The 26,326-nt window shown below is 37.4% G+C and overlaps 1 protein-coding gene across 2 annotated transcripts in view; it reads right to left on the bottom strand.

Moving 5' to 3' along the window:
• Positions 1-24,752: 24,752 nt before the first annotated feature.
• The window catches only part of LOC124170874, a 39,790-nt gene continuing 38,216 nt past the window's right edge, over positions 24,753-26,326 (bottom strand). For both annotated transcript variants that reach the window (XM_046549887.1, XM_046549888.1), the window contains exon 10: positions 24,753-25,356. The gene's annotated coding sequence lies outside the window, so the exon portion shown is untranslated. The remainder of the gene's footprint in view (positions 25,357-26,326) is intronic.

Below are 26,326 nucleotides of genomic sequence, written 5' to 3'. Positions count from 1 at the left end.
AAGTGGAATAAGGAGCCATTTGCTCAAAGAGGATTAAGCTCAACTGAGTATTCAAGTACTTTAAATTCAATGATTTATGCTTTTATGTACTTACTTTTCATTATATTATCGGTTATATTGTTATTATGCTTCATATTCCCATGATAGCGAATAAAAAATTGTTAAATTCTTCTCTTTTTACCATTTCTAACCCTGAGCTGCTTCTGAGAGAAATTAAATTTCAAGAATTTTCATTTTTTTTAAATCGAAAATTTTCAACTAAATCATAGATATTGTGCAGCTACATAATTAGAAAAGTTAAGCCAGAAAAGTCAAGTGTATATTCATTGTCACCCCATTCAAAGCAAAGCAATTAAAAAAACCGTAAATTATGGTTGAATTATTTTTAAGAAAAAAGTTATAAAAGACGGAAGTAAAATTTATACTGTAAATAGGACAAACTAAAATTTTGAAATTTTAATTTGTTACCTAATTTTATTTGAAAAACAAACCAAAAATAGTTAACAATTTCCAAGAAAATAGTTAAAACTTCAAGGCAAGTTTGGATTAAAAACCCCATCGACCAACGATGATGGTGATTCATGTCATTAATAATTTTTTTCAACAATTAGCGCATATGCTTCCCCTAATGCAAAACATTCGTTATTTAACCCCGGAGTAGTTAGCTTTGATGTTATCCTAAAATATTCCTTCAACATAATTATTATGCAATTTATATTTAATACCAGCACACCCAATGCACATGAATTGAAACGAGAAAAAATTCCCCTGAACTGCGAATGGAACCACGGACCTTCGTTTTTCCGTAGCGCACTACGTTATTCAGGTTTCTGATCTCCCATGGCAATTATACCGATAGCGTAGTGGTCTACGCAGTGGCTCGGAAAGCTTAAGGTCCGTGATTCGATTCCCGGTCCTGGGGAATTTTTTCCCATGGAAATTTATGTATATTTCACCACCACGCGGCAGGTTTTGAAATATTACACACCCAATGTAATTTCAAACTTGAAGTTATATTCCACTGAATGCTGTAATACTTTCATTTGGGCTTTCCTTGTGCTCCTTCCATTCACAGAGTATCGCCCAGAGTCCACTAACTTTTTCGTTTCCCATGCAGCTTCACTATACTGATTAAATACTGACTATGGATCATGTTAGCAGTAAGTGGAACAAAGAAAGCATTATTGACCCATAATATTCGATATTCGCATTCACTGACAATGAGTGTAGACAGAAGGTACCCAATGTGATCATCGCCAGGCAATTTGCAACCACGAAAAAAATAGTGCCATCTCTTGCGCCGCTATACAACGGCCTTCTTTCGTCTCCGTTTTACGAAGGATTGCGGCATCAGCGAAGAGCATAGAATCCTATCCACCTCATGACATAAGAATATTAGGTCATAGTAAAAAATAGATGGGACCGTTTGCTAGAAACTCCCTGGGACGAAAGCAAACAGAGAAGAAAAATTATTTTGCAGATGTTGCTGGAATTATCCTTCATAAAAGTCGCACCGATGATACTGCTTGTGAAGGTATACCGATATTTCTGATAACTTGAAATATGAAAACAGCATAAAAAGTACGGAGAAGTCTTCAGGAGAGATTTTTTGGCTTGAAATAGAAGAATACGTTATTTTGAACGGTATTTGGGTTGCAGCTTAAATATTTGTAGTGTGAAGCCCATCCATTAAGTCCTTCACAAATCTTAGAATGAATGCTTAGAGTCTTTTAAAATAACACTTGGGAACATGCAATTTGTTGTCTTAGATCCGAGATTCGTTTTTGACGAACTTTTGGACTCTGGGTAAGAAAATAACCTCAGTTTTTATCAATCACGTCAAATTTTTAAGCTATTGGATACCCTCTCTTTGCATCATGTCACACAAATTTTGCATGTGAATGACTATTAAGGGAAATCTTACCTCATATACTGGCCATACAGAATGATTACCGATGAATTTTTTGGCACAGATGAATGATAGGATTACCGATGCGTGTGGATTGACAACAAAACATCAGTGCATGCAAACCGCTCACCACCGGAGCTCCCCACGAAGCAAATTTTGGACTACGTGCCAGCGTCAAACTATTGTTAGAGATACGTGAAAATAGCACTTTCATTTTAATTTTAAAGCACTTTCAATCACAGTATATAGCATTTTGTAGCATCTATTTTTTCTTTATTTCCAGTATTTATCACTAGTAGTTGACGACAAAGTGGGATGAAACACATTTATTTATGAAAGAATACGAAATAGTTTAAATAATTATGGGGCATAAAAATAATAAATTAAAGAATAAGATATAAAGTAAATGGTTAAAAATAATATCAGTAGACTGAATATAATTTACACTAATTGAACATCAACATTGAACAAGTTACAACACTTTCCTCCTTCAACTAGCTGCGTTTGTCAGCCACAACTAAATTGTACTGGCTGAAAAACCTCTATGCATCCACGACGCTAACTAGTGTTCATATTGTGTGGAGTGCAGAATTACAAAACTCAGTTTTTTCTTGGCAGATGACAAGATATATTTGCTTAACATCGCAGAATCTACCAGGGTTCTCTCTCAACCTCTCTAGTAACTGCCGACGAAAATACATCTATGAAGCAGTAAGGCCCAACATCCAGTAACGTACAGAGGGTCGGGCTCGACTCTAAATTTACGAATTTTGCCATCGAAAAGGCAAATTTGCGGTTTAAATACCATAAAAGTCCAGTCATCGCGCCTATGTCGCATTTATTCACGTGTATCGCATTAATATCGCATATGCGATTTTCACGTATCACTAACTATACTATGTCCTGCATATTTAGATAACCTGTCGCTGGTCTTCTACAGCTTTAATCACTTGTCGCGAAAGTTAAACGTCAGCCAATTGAAGAGAAATGACGCATCTTGTGATCGATCCAGAGCGTGGTCACAATCGCACTAGGTGTAGTGAAAAAACTTGACGTGGTTGAAGAAAACTAACTACAATTGTGAAATCAGCATGCCTATTTCACCCTAAAGCAACTCAAAAATTGAAGCCAGCGGAAAATATGTTGAAAATTGTTCCTCAGTGCATTCCTTTTGAAAAAAACCTCTCGTAGAGGGTTCTTGCAGTTGAAACAAACATTGGAGCACAACGCCACAAAATTATGGCAAAATTAGCAATCGCAAATTGCAAAGGGAGCGGGGAAGAGGATATAACGGGGGAAATCGAGGGAAATAAATGGTTTCCAAAAAAAGGTTTGCTTGGATTCAAGGGCCCAACCGATTCGTAACAAATTTGATAAAAAAATAAAGAAACGTTAATTCGCGCTATCCAGAGTAAACGGGATGAATGCATGGGTAATTGACGATATCTACTAGTGCATAATCCTGTTGCGTGCTGCATGCCAGTACTGATCTATATGTGTATAATATGTAGTACCTCTTTGAATATGTTTTGAATATGTTGTATTTTGAATGTATCATAACATTAGTTTTCACTCAGTAGGTTTTAGCAGGTTTTTTACGCCCCTCCTTCTTGTGTGGGCGTTTTCTTACAGTGGATTTTTTGGATGAAGAATATTAATTCCTTATCCTCATCTTTTTTTCCCACAAAACAAATCTTTTTTACACATAATTTCCACATATACTTGTTTATCTTGTTTGACATTTCACTAATAATGTATGTTGTAATTGTACGTTTTGCTATTGCAAATGTGTATTTTTATATTGAAAATGTTTATGTACATTTATATATGTGTTTGTATTGACGCTAACGAGGGGTTCGGTTGAAGAGGGGACTTTTCAGTCTCAAAATCGCCCAAATAAAGGCATATATTATTATTATTATTGGTCACCCCATGGCCAACACAGAGGCGGCTCGCACGGTATTATGAAGATTTCGATGTATATGTGGAGAACATTTCCAAATTACCGTTGTTTCGCGTGATAAATCGAGAAGCAAGGGACAAATCATCATTTTAATTTGAAAAATGCATTTCTACGATCAACACATTCAATGGCGTTTCGGTCATTATGACCGAATCGAGTACTTCATCTTCACGCCGCTTCGGTCATAATGACCGAAGAATGAGTCACTTTTTCTGGCCTCTCCCGGTGCGCCGTTGATCATTGCTGCTTCAGTGCCGCGTGACCGACACGGCGCACGTGGCCGAATACACACGGAAACTCAAATGGAAATGATCCAAGTATTAAAACGAAAGAAAAATGAAAAACACTTCTGCACAATGGGTGAATTCGTCTAAATATTCGCGGCAGGGAACGTGTTAAAATGCAGGAATGGGAAGTTGAAAAACATTGGGGGTCAAAGCTATTTGTCAATTCAATCGGAAATACTCAGACGTGATGACCACGCATTGGAAACCAGGCGAGGAAATATGCTTACTGGAGGCGATAGGAAGGATATTTTACGTGACGCAGACCAGTAAGTATTTCCAGTAAATATTTCAGTTACAGCGTTAGTAAGTATTGAGTGCGCCACATAGCAAGAGGATTTCTCATCGGTGAATGGGAAGGAATTTTTCTCGGGGGAGTAATAAGCTAGAAATAATGAGAAACTAGGTAGCCCGTGCGAAAATTTCGCTCTTTCACGCTATCAGGGAATAAGTAAGGTGCATCATAAAGCACTTTATTTATTCTTGTTGTCTTGCAAAAATATACAAAACATATGAATACAACATAGGCAAGAGAGTTTGGTACCAGTAGGAACAATAACGTCGCCTGTTATTGAATAATGGCACGCAATAAACACAACATCTTCAAATATAAAATTTAATATCATTCATTAATACCATGTACAATGGCTATGTGCATTTCGTACTATTTTCATTTTTTTAGTCAATTTCTATTGATAATAATTCTTGAATACTTTCAACACGATATTTTTACTTATTCGTGATACACGTTATCTTTTAAGTTCCTTACACACCATTTCTCAATTAGAGAACGTTTAACATCCTCCACACTTCTTAGATTTTATTCTAAAAAATTTTTCCTGCTTATCGTTACCTCCACTGCATACACGCTCAACAATCGCCCATCGAATCAAATCCGCTCATCCAGTACTATAAGGGCTATCTATATGAGCAGATTTGATTCGGTGGGCGATTGTTGAGCGTTTATGCAGTGGAGATATCGTTATGTTACGTTTATTTGGTTTAGTTATGGATTGAACGGGTTTTTAAATTTTTTATTTAAAGTTTAGAATAATAAAAAGTGTGGAGGCGATATTCCTCGAGTGAGTAATCGACATGGAAAAATCGAAAATTTTGATTCAAATTAATATGTAAATATTGAATTTTGAGGTTGAGACTGTATTTTTCATCAAAAGCCCTTGATTCAACGTTTTAAATGATACCTCATTTATCACTGTAGGTGCAGTATTCATGGAACATACACGGAATGACAGAAAACGATCATTTATATATGATGAATAAAGGGAACAATTTTCACGCAGCCTTCTTCGGGATGAAACGCTTTCTTTCAGAAATCAATTCAATTAAAGTTATCATCGAGCGATCATATAATACGAGGAACCAGTGATCGAATTGAAGCTGGGCCTTTAATTTCAGTAAAGATACAGTTATGAAAGACACAAGACATCATACGCTCGTAGGACAACATGGGAAGGCAGATTAAGTGCGATTCAAAGTTTTTGAGCGTCAATTTTGACAGTGAGGGCTGGATAACCTCTGGCAATGCCTTTAGTGAGAAGTCAGGGGTGCCAAACGAGTACCCACGATAAAAAACTACAAATGGTTCTTTCCATAATTCAATACAAAACTCTACTGCCAGAGTGAAAGAACGTAGAAGTTTTATATACAATGACGGAAAATCTTGTTTTGAAAATCATTTGTGCAGGAGCAATCATTTTAGCAATTTTGACAAAGATATTTTACATTTTAACGGCAAAGAGCTTAAGGTGGATTTAACAAAAAAAATTGAAATTGACCAAAACCCGGATGGACTTTGTAGTGACGTTTTATTCAGTACCGAATCAACTTTGTAAAGCAACCCCACGACACAAAACTTTGACCTTCACTTACACATCACTTATTGTCTGTTTCTTGGTATCGGCCTTCATCCATTTGTTCACCCAAAGTATTCCCCCTACCCCTCCCTTCACGCCACTTCCATATACCCCCACCTCCTACCATGGCTCTGGGTATAAATACTGAGAGAGTGCTGGTCATAATACAAGATGACTACTTCACAATAGGGTAGTTTCCTTCATCAGAGAAAACGAAAGGCATTGATTGCGATTCCTTACTCACCATTAGTGTATTCATAATATACAAATTATTTGGTTTTTGAAATCCCAGTTTAGACGAATGTTAATGGCCAATTTTAACCTCATTTGAAAAAGGCCGGATTGACGCCCATGCGATGCCACTCCACGTGACGTCACAGGGACCTAGTTTCTATACGAGTAGATAGGAGTTTTAAATCGTATGATATTACCAACGCATGCATGAGGTACTCAGGGAAACATCTCTTAATGATCACCTATTAAAACTGCCTAAGGTCGGAAAGTTTCCTTCGTTTGATATTGTAATAATAATCCTTATTTAAGCCAAGCGCTACCTGATAGCTGGGTACTCTGCTACCTGCTAGCATCCTGCATCGTAGCGGCGCTCATTGCCTCGCACCAAGGTCACCCCACACAACGGCAGCGGGAACCAGAAATACGTCACACGGGCTTTTCCCATCATTCATACTTAGCCGTCGCGTTTTCGCGCGCTTGAAAATGTTCACTTTTCATTTAATAGCGAAAAATAGATATCGTCATTTAAAAATCTAAGAGCGTGAAATGCGTACTCCAGGAGTACTAATATTTCGATTAAGGCAATAAAAAAATAATAGGAAACCACCCAATTGAGTTTCAGATGGATGGATTGTATCACATTGAAAATGACATGCCTAGAATATCGAAACGATGGTATTTTAAAGTAGTTAAGTTTGGTTTAAAGCGTGGGAATTACTATTTTTAGTTTTTAACGCGGACACTTCCACCAAGTCAAGCATAAAATGATTTTGTTCGCCAAGCGAAGGTTTCACGGAGGAAAGTGCAAAAGTTTTCTGAGGGTAGAATCTCGTGAAAATGCTTTTTTTTAGAGGAGGTACCAAATTGGGATGGGTCGTTCACGATCGATCCGTTCAAAGTTATTGAATCACCGAGTATATATAAAGACTCATGAGCAGTGGTGGATCGAGGCTTGGACCAAGTTGGGGAGAGGAAGGGGGGCAAACCGGGGAATTCCCCTCAGCCGAGATGGGGCTCGAGGATTTTAGAAATTTTGGATTTTCGAGAATAAAAAATGACGGTTTTAAACTAATCTGTCGATATGGGAAAGAAGATGTTTTTCTGGTCACTATGCGTTTCCATACGGCTGCACGGATTGCAACCAAAGTTAGTGCGAAGGTTTATCTCATGCTCCCTAACCCCGAAGTACTACTTTCGGTTACGTCCGACGCGTGATTATTTCTCCGGCTTCGCAAGTAGGCAAGTTTCGATTCCGACTCCAACATACCAAAATCGTGTAAAATAGGCCCAAAACCTAAAACTAATTCGTATTTAATTCATTATGGTAGTTAGACTTATACATAATTTTATAAACACACTTTCAGGTCTGAAGAGATAACATGATTCTCTTTGCCCTTGGATTATATACTGCTATATCGGTCTTAAAATAACACTTAAAAGCTATGGAAAAAGCAGGCATGGATAAAAAATGGTTCACCATTACGTTTGAACGAAAAGAAAATGATTATGGCGATGAAAATTTTCGCTCACGGTTCATGTATCTCATAGAAAATCTAATATATCATCACAGTTTCTCCATTTGAATAAATATAATTTTCATACCCTCCAATTAGCAAAATTGCTCAGCCGTAGAGAAAAAGGGGGGGATGAAAGAAACGGGGAGAGCCTACATCCGCAACACCTGATGGCGGAAAGTGGTTTATGGGTTCAAGACTAGGATTGGAAGGTTGTAAAAATACTGTAAGGGAGTGGAAAGATAGATCCCAATCAGAAGAGGATATTCATCGGATATCTAAATAAGGATATATGAATTTTTATTTGAGACAATTAAATAATCTGTTCGATTAATTGCTTAAACTTATTTTGTTACAAAATTCATTATAATTTCAGTTCATGTTAATTTTCCTATTACCCTATTCTAATCGTATTTTGTATGTTTTCAAGACTGTTTACATGCACATGGACAAATGTTTCTATGAAGGACTCATAGAAGAGCCACTTTTGTTTAAAGGTTATTATAAAATGTACTGCCGAGCATTGCCTTATTTGTATGTAATGGCAACCCCTAATCAAGACTTATCTTAAGGGGTGTCTAATTTCACTGTTAATGTATGCATATGTTGTAATATTTTGGGGCAGTGAAATAAATATCTTTATCTTTATCTTATATCCAAAACACATTGTTATCACGCGGTGGATATTTTGACAACCTTATCATGCACCTTATCAACATTATATATCATATTTCCAACATCCAATATGAGTTATGAAAATAACGTTACAAAGATATCCAAGTTGTAATATCTGGGATAAATAAAACAGTAGTTCTAAATAGTATCCATGGGTAGCATATGTTCTGTATAAAATTGAACAGCACGCATGCTTGCATGTATGTCTTGGGATTGCCAAAAACCATTATAAGAAGAGAGATCTGATGTTTTCCCGGAGTATGCTGGTAGTGAAGGCTGTTCGGGTCCTCCACCGGGTAATCTCCTTCATGGCTGCTTTTGACGTTTCGGGGTACGAGTCGTACTCCACCCTCAGGGCTGAATGTCGTTTCTCGGAAAGTGTTCGTCTTGTATAGCGGTGCCGGGATCTCAGGTTCCATGCAAGAAGGAGATTACCCGGTGGAGAACCCGAACAGCCTTTACTACCGCAATAAGCACACACACTCATTAGATGCTGCGAATATATTCAAGAGATGTTGTAATATGGACCTCAATATCCACTGTAGGACATCCCTGCAACGTTTGGCGGGTCCTTTGTATATTTGACAGATATCTATAAAACTTTGATTGAATTAACGTGGATATTGCACGAATGCTATATCCTAACGCCGACAAGGCTGTCTGGATGTTTTTGGGATATTGATTGCTGCTTGATATAGATATTACAACACTTTGTGTGAAATGAGCGTAATATTACGCCACGGGAAATCCTTCGATTTCTGCTAAAATAATAATACTATTTTTGCACAAATCAAAGGGCGTAATATTACGACATTCGTCTCCTGAAAAATCATACTTTGCCATTTTTTAACAAAGCGATTTTTTAAATTTTGGTTCTAAACTCTAAATAGACAAATGAAAAAACAAAAGCAATATTCATTCTTTAAAATGATGCCAAACACCTATTCCTCACATCAAAGGTTGTCTTTTAAGAAGTAATATAAAAGTATTGAAAATGGACTGCACTGGGGTATAGATCTACAGTACAGCACGTAAGTTGCTGTAAGTGTAGGTCAGCACGGTAAGTTATATGGGAGATATATGCATCATCATTTACTTAATGCATTCATTTCTATGGGAGAGAAGAATTGATAACACATGATGAAATATAAAATTAGTAATGTACAGGTCAAATAATAGTGCAAGTACTTCTTCTTTACACCAATTGAATATATTTGTGCTCTTTTTAACAATGAAGCGATAACTCCGAAAGGTCATGCGATTTACAGCGCGATGTCAGTGAGCTGACGTCACAAAATTATTGATTCTCAGCTCCATGCGCACTTCAACAGCGTGTTTACGTCACCGAATAACTTTTTTCCGGTCATACTGTCTCAGGAGCAGCAAGAAACGAGATCAGAGAAGGATTTAATACATTCAAATAATGAAATAATTGCATTTCAAATGCTTGACTCTGCTTTAGATATCCTATCTGTTACATCTACGACAAGCTGTAAAAATAACTTTACACAGATATCGAAGTTATAATATTCACGATATTCTTAATTGACATGAATAGATGAATTGACATGAATAGAGTCCATGCGTATTAAACCAAGGAAAAACCAAGGAGATATAAAGTGTTAACACAATGAGGATTGATAAAATAATTAACGTGGAAAAAAATGTGCTTAATTTTACTTTTTCATCACCTTTACTAACAATTCAAGAATTAGTAACTATTACCTTGAAAAAAATTATTTCAAACAATATCCATAGTTAACATATGTTCTGTATAGGATTGAAGAGCACAAATGTTTTGTCTGTATGTCTGGAGATTGTCAAAAACCATAATGAGCACACCCATTATCTACTAATTAGATGTTGTGAAGATATCTAAAAGATGTTGTAATATGGACCTCGATGCCCAGTGTTGGACATCGCAGCAACGTTGTATTGTGGATCCTTTGGATATCTGACACACATCCATACAACGCTAACTGTATTAACAAGGATATTGCACGGATGCCATATGTTAACGCCAACAATGTTGTCTAGATGTTTTTGGGATTGATTGCTGCTTGAGAAGCGTACATTCTAGGGTAAAAGAGTAATTTTTTTTTAAATCACCGATAAATAAATAAAACCAAATGAAACTTCACTCCTACCGCTCATACGTGACATTTATATTTACTGATTGTGAACTATTTACTGATAAAAAAGTTATCTGGAGGATTGGTACATTCGATTGATATGGCCAGAAGAAAGTTCAACCAAAGCTGAAATGAAAGGTGAAGGTTAAAGTATAAATAAAGTTCGGTCAAGAGAAAATTTTAATTATTTCTAAGAAAGGTTAAGAAATACTCGAAACCAATTTATAGGACATCGGCTTCATTTTTTACAGTCGGTAAAAATTAAAAAGCATGCGCTAATGTCTAAAACCGTATTATTCAATATCGCAGGACGATCGGGTTTTAGTGAATATACTTTCCACGGCTTTTTTGATGCAGGCCTTCAGTCATCTCACATCATGTGTGTCAGATTCATCGTAGACCTTCGCTGGGATGAACACATTTCCCCTCACAAAGAAAAATTTAACTGGCTGGATATTTCCTCTCAGCGGAAATACCTCCTGTGTATCTTTTTATTTGCTCTGTTCAAAAACAAAACACCAAAATATTATTTTACCTCTTGCAGTCATCATCATCATCACTGGTCAACAATCCTAGGATTGGTTTGACGCAGCTCTCCACTCAGTTCTCCTATCAGCTAATCTTTTTACTCCTACGTATTTCTTCTCTTTCACATCTCTCTTTACTTGTTCCATATATTTTGTCCGAGGTCTTCCTTTTCCATTCTTACCTTCCACTTGCCATTCGACGATTGTCTTCATCAGGCCATCATGTCTCAAGATGTGGCCTATAAGGTTGTTCCGTCTTCTTATTAAGGTTTTCATGAGGCTTCTCTTCTCTCCTACCCTTCTTAGGACTTCCTCGTTACTAACTCGGTCGATCCATTTGATTTTCATCATTCTTCTGTAGCACCACATTTCAAAGGCCTCTATCCTTGCTTTCTCCGCTGCGGTCATTGTCCATACCTCACTTCCGTATAGGAGAATACTCCAGATGTAGGTTCTTATAAATTGTTTCTTTACTTCCATATTTAAGTTTCCCGCTGTAAGCAGGTCTCTATTTTGGTGGAATGCTCTCTTCGCCTGGGCTATTCTGCTGATAATTTCTTTCTTGCTTCTCCCCCGTCACTAGTTATCTTGCTTCCCAATTAACAGAATTCATCCACCTCCATCAGTTTTTGCCTCCCTATTTTAATGTTGGTCTTGACTTCTTCTCTTCTGCTGCATACTAAGATCTTGGTTTTCTTCGTGCTTATTTTCAGCAACCTCTTGCAGTACGCGGCTAAAACCAGATCAATGATAACGCGGGGTGAACCGTCTAACCCTTACTTACCGTTACATAAAACTACAAATTACGATAAATCGTTCGCAGCCAGATCTAAAATTGCGCAGAATAAAATTTGCAGCTATACGAAAACATGTGCGAACGTGGAATCTTTTAAGAAAAAAAATGTTACAAATATTTGCTGCATCATTAATCAAATTTGTTATTTTTACTTTAAGTCACGGTTATATTAAGAGTATGTAATCATGCATGTTCTTCATTATTTACATTATATTACGTTATTCAGCATTTCTTTACCTAACATTAACTCAAATATCATGTTACAACATGTATTTGTTGTTTTAGGGGTATGCACCCAGAACATTGAATAAATTCCATTTCATTTTTGACAAAAATTGAAGCTATGAAACGGATAACTTCAGCTTCGTTGCCTGAATCAGGTACACATTCGAACCGGTTTGTCCGGAATTCCTGCTCATATGAACTGCCCCGTGCTAGCGATCAACCATGGCATGGATAGTGAAGGCGCGCCACGCAGGTTGCGGCAACCGCAGGAGCCGACTCTCTAATCATTGGCGATTGAACCCAAGGCTGGGCAATATTTCAAAAACAACTTCTCTGAAACACGCATTTGAAATACATTTTTAATTTGTGCTTGGTATTTCAAATGTACGACTTGAATGTATTTTGCATTTCAAGCTCAGATTTTTGGCATTTCCCTATTCTCTTTTCCTATTTCTTTTTAAATAATACTTTTGAAGTAGCTGTGATAACACTTTTGTAACATAATGCTTCAGAGATTATTTCGTTTTCGTTACAATCGTTTTCTTCATGTTTGCAACAATATCCGTAACGTATCAAGGCAGGTTATAATTTTTTAAGATCTTTTAGTTTCCATACTAATATATATTTTTATTTTAAAAGGTATTTAAAATACTATTATGTAGTTTGGTTTTCGAATAGCCAAGTCAAAGGTTTATTTCCAATAAAAGTTTATTTTGCATTTCAAATACTCCTCGGCTCGTATTTTTCCCTGCCCTGGTCGAACCTCGGTATGAGACAACATTTAATTATCGTTATTCAATCTCCAGGGGGTCTCATTGAAGAATGAAAGGACAAACACTAGGGATAAAATAAGTAAATTAAAACACAATCTGCAAAAATAATTACAACAGGATATTCCCAATATATTTCTCACCTCGTTTTTAAGGATAACTTCGATTTGAAATGTTTTTAGTAGCGAAATCCTTATGATTCTTGCGGATATGATTCAATTCGCTCACCCTAATAGTTTTTCAAATTTGGATCACATGCTGCCTTTAAAAGCAAGGGTGAGGACAATTTGGTGGCCAAAATTCTCATTATTCCTAACCATGGAAAATTTCTTCCATTTCACAAATGCTTGTTAAAAAGGGGCAACTTTGAAATGTATTTATCTTCCTTCGAACTAAAAAATGTATAATGAATTTTGAAAATAATTAAATGCTAACCTATATTGATCCAGAAGATATGCAGGTGAAGACCAAGAAGCATTTTGAGAGAAAATTCACGGGAAGGTAAAATATGGCAATCTATTTCCGTCAAAATATGAAGGAGTGGTAACTCGAGTCAGCCTTTAATTATCATATTTTCACTAAAGAGATAATACCAAAGCAGCAATCAATATCCCAAAAATCATCCAGTCAACGTTTTCGGCGATAACATATAACATCCAAGCAACATCCATGTTAATCCAATTCACGTTGCGTGGATATCTGTCAAATATCCAGCGGACACGCCAAACAACGTTGCAGGGATATCCAACAGTGGACATGGAGGCCCATATTACAACATATCTTAGGGATCTTCACGGCATCTAATGAGTAGGTAGATAATGGGTGCACTTATTATGGTTTTTGGTAGTCCGCAGATAGACAGACAACACATTTAAGCTCTTCAATACTATGCAGAACGTATGCTACCTATGGATACTCTTTGGAATAACAATATTTTAATCTCACGAATTTTACAGCTTGGATATCCATGTAATGTTGTCAAAATATCCATCGTGAAATAACAACACATTTTGGATATATCAACCTTATTCATGTATTCGATTGATATCGTCTGCTGCTTGGGTAAGGTTTCCGAATGCCCTCCAAGTAGATTCTTCCTCCGTGAATGCGGTCTATAGGTGTTATAGCGCTTGTTTTAACATGTGTGTTATTCCACTTCAATTCAACAAACGATTGACTCTTAGGGTGTTAAATTTAGATCAAAAAGCCAATGTTGGTACACAGTTAATATCCCGAGATAGCTTTTTGAAAAAATGTGCTATTTATGTACATAAATATTTTGTCACATTTTTTCAAAAATGTTCCCTGAATCATACGAATTCTCTCGTATCTCTCCACTGATTAGTAGTGAAGAAATTATTTATCTCTCATTTTAAATCTAATATTTTTCTTGAGATATTAAATATCTATCAAATGAATTAAATTCTATTATAAATTATTACCGACTCAAATGAGGAGACGAGGCAACTCAATTGACCACATCATGAGACATGAATACCCGTTGAAGAATTTCATCGAGGAACTAGTGTAAGGGAAGAAGTGCAAAGGACGGCCCCGAATGAATTGCATGCGGTGTGTCAAGGATTTTAAAAAGAAGAAATATATAAATAACAAAAGGTTAGCAGGAACCAGTGGAGAGGTGGGAGAACTAGCATTTCTTAAATATTCCATCTAAGATTCGGCGAAATACTTTATTTTATATTCTAAATTTAACCTCCTCTATTGCCCAACAATAAGTAAAATGGCTGCTCGTAAATGAATATTTTTTCATTATTTGAACCCCTACATTTTTCTCCAGCGCGGTACCTTGGTGCCGCCTTTGGATATAAATGCGATAGACGTCCTGAGGAGCTGTAACTGAAAACTTGAGTGACTTTTCCCAAGAAATTATAGCCTTAATTCCTTCTGATCAAATTCTACTAAAAAACTAACTCCGCGAAAGCATTCATCGAAATTTGAAGGTAGATAATATAAAAGAATTTATGCGTAAACTTCTCCAAATTCAGTAATTCACGCGTGATTTGAAAACAAAAGCTCGATAAAATTGCTGTCACCTCGAAAAGTTCATGGCACCTTGAGCGATGATGGATGGGAGAGGGAGGGAGACGGCTGCCCGACGATTGGCCGGAATCAGCGAGTGACGTCAAAAACTCTCCGTGAAATGGAACGAACTCAAGATGTTTCCCTGCCGTTGGCCCAAAGAGATAGAATTCGGATCAAAAAATGAAAAAACCCTATTTTTTCAATGTTTCAAACTATATAAGTTTCAAAATTGAAAGCATAAGGCAGAAGGGCCGACTCATTCATCCAACATCCTATTTATAATTCCTATCTTTTTTGCCACGGTTTCTACGAACTCATTGCATTCCATTTTTATTAATTTAAATGAAAAAATTCCGGGAAATTATCATGATCGTGATTCCATCTCTGAACTAGTTTCCCAGGTACTGCATCCACAGCAATCCATCCATCTGAACTCACTTATCTCTAGTTTGATATCTGTCAGCACTCCGCGCCTAATATTTACCCTCTAACATATCATGATAAATTTCTGAACACTTTTTTCCTTACAATAATTCGAATCAGTTTCCTTTGCTAATTTCTCTTGTAGCTAGGCTTCTTCCCCTCTGAATCTCAAAGCATTCTACTCCTTCAATCTTAATTTTATCTTTCCATCGAATCTTCTCTGAACGTCACCGTGCCAAAAATTGAAAAAATGTCTTGGTCCGCTCTTGATTGCGAGGAATAAAGCGAAATTATCCGCTATCAGAATAAGAATTAAGATAAATATAACGGGCTTAGGAGTAACTAAGGATCCTTCGCTGCAGGGGCGGATTTAGGCCCCCCCAAACGCTTAAAGCTATACAAGATTTTTAATACTGTTATCATAACGCTCCTTTTTGTATTTTACGGAACCTCAGTATGTTAATTTTATATAAATACATTTCATATTGAAATAAGAGAATATTTCGTACTCTAATAGTTGTATGTTATTTTTAATCTCCAATATAACAAGACCGTTTGCTTGTCAGACCCTTGTGCCTCACCCCTCCCAGAAAAAATCCTACATATACACTCTTGCTTCATTGTATAATAAGAAGAGTTAGAATCAAAACAAGTAGCTATGAAATGAGGTTGATGAAATTCCCCTGTGGCAGGAAAATGAAATGAACTAACTTTGGAAATTCCTTCCTCGTCTATCTGGAATCGAAATTTTCCACAAAGTATGCCAGTATACATATTTAGTCCATGGTTTTACTAAACCATCATAACACATTGCTAGTAGTTATATTATCCTATGTAAAGGCGGCATTGTGCTGCTTTCAGGAGTCTTGGAAACAAATATATAAATAAACAAAAGATAGTGAATAGGCTTAGAGTCGCAGAAAAAATATTCAGCTCGGTATAAAACAATAAATCAAAGATAGATATAGAAGCGGTGAAATGATGTGATCCATCGCATTCATCTTCGAGTTCTCTGATAAATTATGAAGCCAATGTGAAGGGGGAAAGCAACCATAAAGGATTTACACGAGCCCGGGAAAAAGATGACGTAGAAAGGATGGCGATTTGATTCAAAAAGGAAAAAGACACAAACGAGATGCGCAAGAAGATAAAAGTAAAATATTCAGAGATTTGAATTGTTATGTGTGAACTGTATCGTAAAGAAAGACACACAGGAAGAAACTTCATAACGATTCATCGAGAAGCCCTTCCCATAAAAACCGATAACATTTGGTAATTTTTAACCCTCCAACTTTATGGGATTCTTAGCAGATGGTCCATTTACTGCTCCACTTTTATAGGGAAAAGGGCCTACTTCAATCAAAGGCTACTAAATTTACCCAGTCATTTCACAATAAAAATGCTCAAAGTGATTGCTCTACGAGAGAAATACTACGGAAAGGGAGAATATATAAGTCATTAATAGTCAAATCAAAATTGATTTATCACTATTATCTTCAAGACTTTTCAACGAAATATTGTGGAGATAGGGTTGGTATGGCGGCTATGTAAAACTGGTTTCCCACACTGTAGGTCAGGATTCGAGTCCCAGGGATGACGGAGATTTTTTAGTGACACTCAGATTAAGTGATATGTGGAGGTAACCAATCTTGGTTTTGTTGACAGGTGATGACGATTGACAGGGCTGGGTAGAATTTCAAAATACTTATTAAAAATATATTTGTACTTTGTTCTTAAAATATTCCTCGGCCAATATTTTTCCCAGCCCTGATGATGGATACATTCTCTGCTGGTTGCTTTCACCTTCAACGTCACTACGGAACGACAATAGGGTAGTTTCCTTCATCAAAGAAAACGAAATGCATTGATTGCGATTCCTTACCCACCATTAGTGTATTCATAATATACACTTTATTTGGTTTTAAAAGTCCCAGTTTAGACAAATGGCAATGGTCAATTTTAACCTCATTTCAAAAAGGCCAGATTGGCGCCCATGCGATTCTACTCCACGTGACGTCACAGGGACCCGGTTTCTATAAGAGTAGATAAGAGTTTTACATCGTCTGAGATAACCAATGCATGCATGAGGCACAGAGCTCAGGGAAACATCTCTTAATAATCACCCATTAAAATTACCTAAGTTCGGAAAGTTTCCTTCGTTTGATATGGCAATAATAATCCTTATTTAATCCAAGTTCTACCTGCTAGCAGGGTACTCTGCTACCTGCTGGCAGCCTGCGTCGTATCAGCGCTCCAAGCCTCGCCCCAAGGTCACCTCACTTGCGGCAGCGGGAACCAGAGCGACGTCACATGGACTTTTCCCATCATTCCTACTTAGCCATCGCGTTTTCGCGCGCTTGAAAATGTTCACTTTTCATTTAATCGCGAAAAATAGATATCGTAATTTAAAAATCTAAGAGCGAGAAATACGTACTCCAGGAGTAATAAACTTTCGATTTAGGCAATAAAAAAATAATAGGAAACCACCCTATTAAGGTATTGTAAATTGTATACATTAGATTTCACGATCGCAATTCCATAATTCTTGGGAAAATAAATAATAATACTTTAAAATCATTTGATATGTCAGAGACGAAAATGAGGATAATGTAAGTGAAAATTATAAAGTTACAAATACGTAGCCAAATAGAATAAAAGTTTTACAGTGGTGCGTGGCTAATTCAAACATCACTCGGTCCCTAGCATTTTATGTAAAAAATGCTAAAAAATCGTGATTAATTCGAATTTTGCGCTGGATAATTAGAAATTTTTATGTGTTAAAATATTGTAAAAATATGAATAGTCGCATAAGGAATTTCCGAGAAACTACGTTCGGAGTTTCCGGGTGGAAGGCAGGCCAGATACGCAGGCAATATGTTATTTTATTTAAGGCGTCTACTGCAATTTTTTAAAGTTAATTTACAGATAAAGCGACTGTATATTGTAAAAAATTCCTCTATTAAGATATTTATGTTTAAAATTGAACTTTGAGTGTTTTTCATAGCCTTTATAATTAACTTCCCTAATTGGAATTTTTGACTGGTCCTTTGAGGTCCGAAGTATTCAAGCTCCACGGTATTACATGTAGCTAATATATCAGTAATTATTATGATATGAAAGGAAATTGCTTTATAGAATCATAAGAGAAATTTATCCCTAAAATCGGGTTGACACATTCGAAAAGCAACAATCACATTAGTGTAAAGAAGGAAAATATTCTTAGAAAAACGAAAAGAAAAGATACCCTATCTTATGTGCATGTTAAATATTAGTCAAGCTTTACCGGGAAGCTTTCATATCTCATTATGACTCCATAACTGTGACGACTGATGAATGCATCTAAAGCCAGTGAAAGCATTCTCTTTCTTGGTTCCATAAAATACGAGCGAGATTGAGGATGGGATAGATATGTTCTAAGCACGAGGCAGGAATGATTAAAACGCTCATGGTTTACTCATGCCGCCATAGCCAGAATCAGAAATGCATCAAGTTCCACTTCATTTTCAAGTAGATACTCAGAACGCCACTGCTATGAATGTTAACATCATGAGTTATCTCCCGTCATATCGCGGCAGAAGGCTTAAGCGTGACTCTCGCGTCTCCCAGCCCAAGTCACCGAGGTCTGTTAACATTCCGTGCACTCGCTTGCTTCCGAGTGTGTGTGGACAAGGGTATCTCCCTCACATGAAAATAGGTGCGCTTACCCCTTCCCTTTCGGTCCCTCCACCCCCGACTCACCCAGAACTTATGTATGAGAAGATCTATCAAATGGGAAAGTAAATCAGCTGATTACCCCAACTCACCACACACCCCAGGGCAAAGGGTTCGGGGGTCCTCCGGTTAATTTTGATGATGACAACGTGATTTTCACGACTTAAAAACTCAAAATTTTTGCGAGTATATATTTTGCAATAAAGTATCATCATCATTAGTCCATAATCCTAACATTGGTTTGACGCAGCTCTCTTTTCCTCTCTCCTATCCTTTTCATAGCGGCGTATTTCTTATCTGTAACATCCTGTATAACCTGTCCTATGTAACTCATTCGGGGCAGTTCCTTGTCCTTCTTCCCTTCCACCTGTCCTACGATTGCTTTCATCAGCCCATCATGTCTCAGAATGTGGCCAACTAAGTTGTTCCGTCTTCTGCCTACGGCTTTTAGGAGACTTCTCTTTTCTCCCACTCTTCTTAGCACTTCCTCATTACTTACACGGTCAATCCATTTTATATTCATCATTCTTCGGTAGCATCACATTTCAAATGCTTCCACTCTTCACTTCTATGCTGCTGTCAATGTCCAAGTCTCGCTTCCATCGAGAAATATGCTCCATATGTAGCATCTGATGAATTGTATCCTTACTTCTAAGTTTGTATTCTCTGCTGTAAGAAGATTCTTCTTTTTGTAGAAAGCCCTCTTCGCCTGCGCTATTCCACTGCCTATTTCTTTCTTGCTTCGTCCATCGTTGGTAATTCGGCTTCCCAGGTAAGAGAACTCGTTCACCTCTTCAAGCTTATGCTTTCCTAAGTTAATGTTTGTCTTACAATTAGCCTCCTCTCTTTTGCTGCATTCTAATATCTTAGTCCTCTTTTTGTCGATTTTCAGCTGATATCTGGCCATTATCCTCTTCACATATAATATATATAAAATAAGGTAATAAAGGCTCATTGGGGGTTTATAACCCGGAAGCCACCCCTGTGGCTACGTCACTCCCCCGAAATATTTGTAGTTCAACCTGTCAATCTCCTGCCGCTTAGGTCTATCATATTAAATCCATCCATTCGACTAGCGCATCGATATCCTTATTTAAATAAGAGGCATTTAATAAGAGTCCGAACTTTAAGTTAACAAATCGTAACGATTAAATAATTACTGAACACCTTTCTGCGCTATATTTTTCAAATGCTACATTTTTAAATGCGGTTGGTGTGGTGGATAGAGCGCTGGCTTCCTACTTAATGGAACTGGGTTCAAATCCCGGCGGTAGCAGAGATTTTTCAGAGGCTGCCCGATCCCTGCTTAAATGCCTAGTGGAGGGCATTTCTAGTGCAGCACTTACTTAGCCCGTCAGATGGGACGCTAAGCCTTGGTCCCAAGGAAGTTGTAAATATACTGGAGGGGGCATAACTGGTTCCGAGCGTTGAGCGCAGTGTGGCAGGAATGGCGGTGCTTGGCTAGGATAGCCACGCCTACTTTGACCAAAACATTGATAATCCCATATTTGGTGAAATAATCGGTCATGATCGTTTTTATGCTAAAATAAACCATCGCAAACGAGCACAGTAAACATTTTTTCTATAAGTATGGGAAGGCTTCGTGAAAATATGCCTCAAATATCTTTTCCCAAGGAAAAATTATTGTCAATCACTACGGTTCCGCTGCGCAACTAGCTTAGCCGAAAATAACATTTTACAATTGTAAAATATCCATTCCCCTGCACTTCTACTGGTAATTAATAAGATTACAGCCCAAGGAATAGAATACTTGATTATATATCTGAACTGTTTGAGAATAAGTCCGAAAATTGTCAAACCAAGATGGCGGAATTCTGACCACGCTAAAAACTCTTATAAAGTGCCTCCAGATATTTACAACCTCCTTGCTTGGTCCTCTTGGCACCTTCCGTTGAGAGTAGGCTAATGGCGATGCTGGATTTCACTCCACCCTTCCTTCCCTAATGGCGCATATGACCTTACCTGTCGGTCGCCTTCTCCAAATACCATACTATACCTTTTTCATGCATTTATATGCTGCCTATGCGCGCAGTAAATGTGTAATATCCGCAGCTAAGGAAGCAAAAAGGACGTCAACGGCTTCCTCAGTACTACATGGCGCGTTGTAAACGTGATTTCCGGGGATTATATAAATACAAGAAAACTTGCAACTTTCGATCTTCCATGCGATATATTAAATGAGAGAAATTTATCAACATCGATTCAGCCCGAAACCTAACTTTTAGGGTTTCTGATGAGTAGCTTATTTATTCTACGTGTCATCACGATATGTTACCCACCTTTTAAAATCAGTTGATGTATCCAGCCTTCTGTATTTTTATGTTGTTTACATTTTGATTGAGCACTTACTTTTTTGTGCTACGCTGGAAATTTATTTAAAGTATTCTTAGCATTCTCCGAAATGCTGAGATTTGTGTATTATCTGCTATTACCCTTATATGATTAAATTTCACCATGTTACATTTCCGTAAATATTCTCTCACTAATTATGTGCTTCATACTATTCGGTGCATGAATTGTATTTGTTCTTTACATATTCCTGGATGTATCAATTAATGATGTTTGTTATATGCATTCTTCAATGAACCACCATCAATACAGTGTGTGCAAGACCAAAAATCTACTTTACATATCCTTAAGATAATTCTTAATTGACAAGTTTTGTTCTGTTTTGATGACTTTGGTTTTATACTGTACCTACTCCTTTATTTTTAGTTACTTTTTAAGGCATTTTTTCCTCATTTTATTATTTACAGTACCCTACATTTTCATTTACGTAGTTAAATTATGTAAATTCATACTTCATATGTTCTAGAGGATATTATCCTAGGACAATAAACCTATTATTATTATTACGGTAGAGCAGTGATATATCGAAACTAATTAGTAGGCATTGATAGCAATCTTACCAGATTTCCTCCAGAGATACTCATTTAAGCGACAAGGTTTTCAAAACGGCATCGGTATCCGAAGCTTACAGGGTAATTTTGATGCTTGACCGGCGGAATACCCAACAGGAATTCACCCATGGCACCGACAACTGGAGTAACTTCGGCCCTTTCCAGGTAACTTTAGCTCAGAAACGTAAAAAGATTTATTGTTCTGCATTTAAATACTTGCATTGAGATATCGACTTAGTTCTTGTAGTAGTCGACAAACATCCTCACCAGCTTCACTCCTCAATCGTCCCATAAATGGAGCAGAATAAATTAAATGTATAGGTTAAAATCAGTGAGCACTTGAAAACAGTGTACTAAGAGATATTTTGCCGGGGGTATATTTGCTCCGACTCATGCTCGAGAACTAGATTTGCATGTTTTTATTAGACTGGGTCAAAGTTACCAGAATTTAAGATAACTTTGGCCCAAATAAAAAAATCCCCGGTTGTTTAGAGAGTTAGAGGTTCATATACAGCCTTAACTTGAAGGTTCATGATCTATTAATTAGTTTAACCACTTTATATGCATCAAATAATAATTCTAAAGTAAGATAAGTTTGTTTCTTTCAAAGAAATCATAAAAAGTTGGGCCAAGTTGATGGTACCCTTATACCCAGGGTCGGTAACGACAAGAGATAGCATAGATATAAGCGGTAGAATCAAAGGAGAAGCCTTAAGATAATTCGAGAGACTACGCAACCAAAATGAGTAAAAAACTTCCAAACCCAAAGTATTTCAAAGAAAAATAATAAATAAATAACTAATAAAATATCAAATCGTAAAGCTGAAATCACAGGATAAGACATTTCGCTCCATGTTAATTGCTTTTCCCACGAAATGAAACCGAAGTCTTTACTAATTTTAATTAACCCCACTTTGGAGGACAGCAAAGATTCTTCCATTGGAAAAAACTCGTATACAAACAAGGCTACCTACAAAAAGGTCACATGCACGTTAAATTACGGAATTAAGTGATTTGTCCACGACCCATGTTCCCCAACTCTCTGTCCCGTTTGCGAGAGGCAAAACATACTTGTATGACATCCCAGCTGAACTCGCTTGATTAAGAATTTGAAAATATGCAATTCGACACATCCACTAGTTACGCAAAAATGGATTTTGGGTTGTAGCATATTCTGCCTGTGGATACGCACAAAAATTATTTCTGCGAATATAAGGACGGCCTTAGAAAACTTCGTTCCTTGACCCCGTAAAGGCTATTTTACACGAAGCACGTAAATGCGCAGGTTAGAATTGCATTAATTTCTCATTATGTCGTGCAATAGCACGAATGAAATTATAACGGGCTATTTTGCCAGCTCTCGTCCATGCATTCTCGTAATTCACCGGTTTACACGGCGCAATCTTGACTGCAACTTCGCGTTCACACGTCAGATTGTGTTATTACGTGCAGGGCCGGATACAGCATCAAATGGAATATTTCCGGGCAGAGAAGAGACGAACTCCCGTGTAAATTTTTTTCAGGGAATGCTACGCTCTGCGATAAATACAGCTCAAATTTCTCTCACGACTGGGACTTGAAGCCATGCATCTGCAGATGCACTCCCAGTAATCCTTCGCTAGGATACAAAAAATTCAACATTTTTGATTAAATTTGGGGAGGGGCATAACCCCTGTGATCCCCCCTGAATCAACCACTGATTACGTACCCTGTGTAAAACGGCCTAAAAAATTCTCACACGCGCCGGAGGTGAGAGTTTCGGCCCTCAATCCGTCATTATAATCGCAGGTCTAAACTTCTTCCTTCGTGGGCTTTTTCACCGACAAGTGAGAAGGCCCTCGATCGACGCTCCAAGTGTTTGCTATACTCTGCAGCGGGGATGTGGTTCAGCGGCATTGCCAATTCGGGACTTGGACATTTTTCGGCTTCCGGGTAGTTAGATTTTTCTGTCAGGTACTGTGCCTCCAATACCACGGCAAACATTAAACGTTAATACACATTAATTTTGGTCCCGTCAATTTCATATTACGTAAAACCCTGCGCTGGAAACAAAATTAGTTGCTGGTAGAAATTAAATGTAACGCTGTATGACCTATATCATGATTGATTCCTGTTCACTCATAGAGATAAAATAATCTATTTCCACTCCCTTTGATCATCAAAAAATAACAAGGCGTGAGGACGAAACAAACTTTTGTCAAGAAGAGACTAGAACTGATAAGAGATTTTTCTTCCGCATTTCCTTTCATCGATCATGATTCAGACAACCTTACCTCCCAGTTTTCTACTACAAACAAAACCATCAAAAATGATACGCAGATGGTTGGATCGATTGATAGCATTATTTCCTCGAGTTCATTCAAAAATTCAATTCATTCAGGGGTTCGTGCTGGTGAGGTGGCTTGAGTGTTGACTTCCCATTTAGTCGGACCAGGTTCAAATATCAGCAGTGGCAGAGATTTCTCAGAGACTGCCCAATCCCTGCTTTAGTGTTAAGCGTAGGGCACTTCAAGTACAGCAGCATTCCGTCCGCCAGATGAGACGTTAAGCCGTGGGCCCCTTGGCGCCTCTCCTTGAGAGCAGGCTAATGCTGACGCCGGGTTTCTCTCCACCCTACCTTCGTATCAAAAATGACCAGTTGTTCCGAGGCCTCCTCCATATACCATAGCAACATTTCATTTAGTCAGAATTACCAAATCAGTACAATAACTTAGATTAGGAGGGTGAATTAATACTATATTAAAGACACAATAAAGACAGTAAAAATGTATTTAGTTACAAATGGGGTTGAGAGCTGCCAGCACAGAAAATGCATATCAATGCTGTAAAAAATTCTCAAGATACCTAATAAATACCAGCTTCCTAACAGACTACTCGGCACAAATAATTTGACTAGAATTATACCCTCAAATAAAAAGGATATCAAATTTTACCCTACACATTTCAGGTACCGACACAAACACTTAACACCTCGAACTAAACACTGAAAGTAGGAATGTTTGACATGCAGAGAAATGAAAAATTTACTCATTTCTGATATACCACACTCAAAGTCATTCCAATACACCTGTCACAAAAGTTGATATGTTGACTTTCTAAAGTTCATTAACATTGATAGCTTTCATATTTTAGTTTAAGCATAAAGGAACCAAAAAAATTAGAAAATTCAATGGCTTCTTTTTTATGGTCACAAAGTAGAGACTAATGCCAATTGGCTGAATTTGAAATACTACAACATAGAGGTTATAGGTCGCTGAAGTGACAAGAAGTAACCAACCATTCAGTCCACTGAATGTGTATCATCGTGGCTGGGTTCCTCCTCACAATAAGTACAGCTGCTGAAGATATTCACGACCTGAAATGGATAAACGTACTTTTATTCCCAAGTTTCAGCAGATAGCATCCAAAAGCCCAATAGAAACACCTTTTAAAATAATAATAACATGTAATAGACACAACACTGATAGCGAATACCATCCATATATTTTGATCCAATAAATTAAGAATTCATGCCACAGATAAGGATAAAGCTGTATTGCACTCATTTTCCAGCGTTCCTCCACTTGTTAAGTCCACTACTCTTCATTTTAGTCATAACGAAAACGAACCATTAACTCAAAATAAAATATGTACATGTTAAAATTGTGCCAGCATATTATTATTCATGAGAGTAGCAGATGAAACTCGACCTGAAACATTGACAGAAGTAACCATGAATCAATCGACAACAGCTGTTAGTTACTAAGAGTGTCACCATAGTATTCATACAGCCCATCCCATGAAATAATTGACCATTAAAAATGCTGGAACAATCTCATACGTCAAAAATGGATCATTATATAAATAGGATGTACATTAGGGCGGATCGCAAAAATCGATTTTTTTCAAATCCATCTGGCCCAATGAAAAAAAGTTGTGGGACCGATCAAAAATAAGGCCTGAAAAATTTGAGACCTGTACTTGAACCCCTGACCCTCGCTCAAATGCAATTTAGGGGGGGAGGGTCAAAATTCGAAAAGTACAATATTTTATGGTCATTCCCTATAGATTTTGTCGAGTTACTGTCCTTCTAGGACAAAAATTTCGTGCATTTTGACGTATCTGCCACCGTTTAGCCACAAAATGCCTAATTTGAGTCCGCGTCCGCGAAGAAAATATTCCAACGCCCACGCAGCGTCGCGGATACCAGAGCCGCAGGCCGATCCCTTCCCCTCCACGCTCGCTTCTCCCCCTCCCACGCCTCTAACACAGCAAAATTCATCCCGCGCATGCTGCTAGGAGGTCGTTTATCTTTGATAATATAAATCAGAATATGGTAGAAGGTA

Source organism: Ischnura elegans, chromosome X, assembly GCF_921293095.1.
Source record: "Ischnura elegans chromosome X, ioIscEleg1.1, whole genome shotgun sequence".
Lineage (NCBI taxonomy): Eukaryota > Metazoa > Arthropoda > Insecta > Odonata > Coenagrionidae > Ischnura > Ischnura elegans.
This window is presented reverse-complemented; position numbering and strand designations above follow the sequence as displayed.